Source organism: Humulus lupulus, chromosome 3 (genome assembly GCF_963169125.1).
Source record: "Humulus lupulus chromosome 3, drHumLupu1.1, whole genome shotgun sequence".
Classification (NCBI taxonomy): Eukaryota; Viridiplantae; Streptophyta; class Magnoliopsida; order Rosales; family Cannabaceae; genus Humulus; species Humulus lupulus.
The window spans coordinates 214692065-214696655 of record NC_084795.1 but is presented as its reverse complement, the minus strand read 5'-3'; positions in this window follow the sequence as shown (position 1 = coordinate 214696655).

The window sequence follows — 4591 nt, the reverse complement described above, 5'->3', positions numbered from 1 at the left end:
ATAGAGAAGTTGGCTCTCAGCCTAATTCACTCATCTGAAAAAGCTCTGACCCTATTTCCAGGCGCACCCCATCCATGTGTTGACCGATCAACCACTAAGACAAGTCTTGTCCAAGCCAGAAGCCTCTGGCTGATTACTAAAATGGGTAGTTGAACTTGGACAATTCAGATCACCTACCATCCGAGGACAACCATAAGAGGACAGGCCCTAGCAGACTTCATAGTGGAATGCACTAGAGTGACTAACAATGAAATTATAACCCCAGCCCGCGAGCTGTGGAAACTTTATATTCATGGGTCTTCCAAGGAAAATGGGTTGGAGGCAGGAATATTACTGAACACCCTAGCAGGAAGCCGATTTCACTCTGCTTTGAGATTTGACTTCGAAGCGTCAAATAACGAGGCTGAATACAAAGCTCTACTGGCAGGACTTCGAATAGCCAAGGAACTCAAGGCTAAGGCGATACATTACTATAGTGACTCCCAGTTGGTGGTCAACCAAATCTTAGGGGAATACCAAGCTAGCGGGACGAGAATGGATGCATATTTAGAAAAAGCAAAGGCAGCACTCGAGCATTTCGAATTTTACACGTTAGAATAGGTTCCCCGAGAGTAAAATTCGAATGCAAACGCCTTAGCCAGGCTCGCCACGTCCACTGAGGTTGACGAACTAAATGTCGTGCCAATCGAACATCTATCGACACCTAGTATAACCGAGCTTGAACAGGAAGATGTATGCATGATAAACTCCGAGCCAACCTGGATGACCTCGATAATTAGGTACCTTGAAACCGGCATTGTCTCAGGAGAACGGACCAAGGCTCAAAAACTGATGTATCAGATCCCCAGGTACACCATTGTGGATGGAAGGCTATATAGAAGAGGATACTCTATGCCGTTACTCTGATGTGTGACTTCACTCGAGGCTAAAACGATCATAGAAGAAATTCATGAAGGATTCTGTGGAGACCACACTGGGGGGCATAGCCTATCCAATAAAATCATACGCCAAGGATACTTCTGGCCTACCATCAAAGCAGATTCGTTTGATTACGTCAAGAAATGCGACAAGTGTCAACGATTCGCCACAATCCCTCGAGCTCCACCTTACGAGTTAACTATGATGACCTCCCCGTGGTCATTCGCAGTCTGGGGAATCAACCTCATAGGCTCATTGCCAACTGGCAAAGGCGGAGTCAAATACACAGTAGTCGCAGTAGATTACTTTACGAAGTGGACCGAGGCGGAGCCTCTGGTGACAATTACCTCGAAAAAAGTCATGGACTTCGTGGTAAAAAATATCATCTGTCGATATGGGATGCCAAGGAAGATAGTGTCCGATAACGGTACTCAATTTGATAGTGACTTGTTTACCAACTTTTGTGAGAAAAATGGGATAATAAAAATTTTCTCCTCCGTGGCCCATCCCCAAGAGAATGGGCAGGTCGAGGCGGTAAACAAAACCCTGAAGATTTCTCTGAAGAAAAAGTTGGAAGAAGCTAAAGGGAAGTAGTCGGAAGAATTGCCCCAAGTTTTGTGGGCATATCGAACCACAGCCCGTACTTCAACGGGACATACCCCTTTTTCTCTGGCATATGGATGCGAGGCTATGCTGCCAATTGAGGTCAAAATACCCACCGTTTGAAACCAAGCTTATGATCAAGCCTCGAACCAATCCCAGCTCGAAGTAAGTCTGGACCTGATTGAAGAAAGAAGGGACGAGGCACAGCTAAAAAATGATGCATACCAACAGCGAGCTACCCGGTATTTCAATAAAAGGGTTCAAGATAGAAAATTCGGGGTGGGAGATTTGGTGCTTAGGCATGTGTTCTTGGCAACACGGGATCCAACTGCTGGCGTGCTCGGGCCTAATTGGGAAGGACCTTATCAGATCGAATCAGTTATCCGACCTGGCGTCTACAAGTTGGCAAGATTGAATATGAATTTGGTACCACGAGCATGGAATAGAGAACATTTGTGACCTTACTATCAATAGTATAGGAACAATGACACCTGTAACCATGTTTGTTTATCTTTTCTATGTTAATAAATTGTTCAATTTCGAATAAACCTCGTTTTCGTTTGATTATGTTGTATTTTTTGCAAACTCTCTTGATTTAATAACCTATGGTCAAACTCATAGGATATTAAGGGGGCATTACTGGTATATATATACTGTTGACTTGAAAAAAATAAAATAGCATATACGAAAAGCATAAAAGTGTTTGGATATAACCAAATACCCGAGCTAAGATGGTTTGGACACAAACAAATTATTAAAAGCATATATGTGTTTGGATACAACCAAATACGTGAGCTAAGATAGTTTGGACATAACCAAATTATTAAAAAATAAAAGTGTTTGGATATAACCAAATACACGAGCTAAGATGTTTTGGATATAACCAAATTATTCGTCAATACGAGTATTTCGATATAACCAAATACGCGAGCTAAGATAGTTTGGACATAACCAAATTATTAAAAGCATATAAGTGTTTGGATATAACCAAATACGCGAGCTAAGATAGTTTGAACATAACCAAATTATTAAAAAATAAAAGTGTTTGGATATAACCAAATACGCGAGCTAAGATGTTTTGGATATAACCAAATTATTGAAAAATAAAAGTGTTTGGATGTAACCAAATGCGCGAGCCAAGGTAAGTTGGATATAACCAATTACGCGATCTAGATATAACTAGATCAAGAATATAAGTGTATTGATTACAAACCAAACACGACCTGAATAGGTTTGTAATGAACCAGCTAAAACTAATCGACAGTAAGTTGGAACATAACCTACTTCAAGCTAAGTCAAGATCGAGGCTGGAATATCCTGCAAAAAGATAGTTTCGACCTCATAACCTTGGGGAGTTACCAAGGAAGACGAAAAGTTTCTAAAAAAGCAAGATATAACTAAACCACCTATGTTACATGCTATATAAGTACCTTCGGGTGCATGGTAAAAGTAACTTTTGACCTTGAAAAATAACAAGATCGGACACGGATACATCGAGTAAACTATGCATGAATGCATCGAAGCTTGAGCTTAAAATCCACTACGTGTTTGTATGAATAAACAGACATAAGGACGCTTAATATGAATTGCTTAAAATATTTTGACTTAAGAAATAAAAAGCAAAAATATTAAAGCAAAGTCAAACGTGAATATCATAAACAAAAGAAAAAATAGCTCTTAAACGAGCTATAAATTGTCTTGGTCCCAGGGGCATAAAAAACAGAGTATAAAAACTAGTACAAATTTTTTTTGAAGGGACGCAGCCCCAGGTAGAGACTTAGGAGGGAGGAGCATCCTTCTTAGCCTTCTCAGCTTCCTCCTTGGCTCTCTTTGCCTCCTCCTCATCGAGCCGAGCTTGCCACTTGGCCACAAGTTCTTCCTCGAAAGAGCCTAAGAAGCTGGTATCGAGATCGACATTACTGGCCCAGATCCTATACATGGCCAGGTCGACCACCTGATCCTTCTTCTCCTTAAACTCTGCAAGGTGGCGAGCCTTTTCGCCCTCCATAATATCAAAAGTGGCTGCCTTCTCCTCCTCAAGCTTGGCATTAATCTTCTCAAGCTCTGCGAGCCAGGCATTCACCTTCTCGAGCTCGGCTGTCTTGGCCTTTAGTTGTTCAACTTCAGCCTCCATCTTTGCCTTTGTGGCCTTGAGCTCGTCACTAAGCTTGATTTGGAGATCCTTCGACTCCTGGGCATAAGACTTGCTTGAATGGACCTCATTATTCAATTTAAAATTAAGCTGAGAAGAGACATCAAGAGTCTGCACACACAAAGAAATCAAATTAGAACATGAACTAAGTACAAGTACAACTAATAACAAGATGAGGGAAGTTATCGCAGCAGTGAGCTCATAAAGTGTGTTGCAGTCTCGAGCATTGTTCAAAAACTGCCAATGAGGGGTGTCAAAGCCACCAAAGCTCTAGCCTACTCGAGATAGAATGTTCAAACCAAGTGCAGCCCCATGGGGTCTGGCAACATTGTCGATTACATACTCATCGATGTGAGTAGAAATCGACAACATGCGTGTTGTGGAAGCTAAGGGTTTTTTCGGAGGTGGACCGAGAGTTGAATGAACCATGATCGGAGGAGGTTGGAGCTCGACCGTAGTGGAAGCTTCGACCTGAGGAGTGGGATCCACAGCTGGGCTCATAACAGCTAGAGCTGGTGGAGGAGGTGTCTTCTCAGTCCTCTTGAGGACCTTGGCAGGTTGGTCAGACATCCGCGAGCCCCTCGGGTGCTTACTCCTCTGGGCTCCCTCGCCACTAACGAGCATAGTATCGAGGTCAGAATCCATATCACCTGCATAGTTACACCACATTATGAGATATTCCAAGACAAAAAAAGTTAGCACGATGCAAACAGGCAATGAATAAAAAGACAAGTAGAGAGAAACCTAACTAGAACTCTCCCCCGAGCTCGTGCTCAGCGACCACGTAATTCCCCCATCTTCAGAGGAGGCGGGGGGAGTACCTTCCCTATAAGTTGAAGTCAACCTCAAAAGGTCTCTATAGTCGTTTATCCCGTATTGAACAGTTATTCCGTTCCATACCTCGTTCAGACTATACAT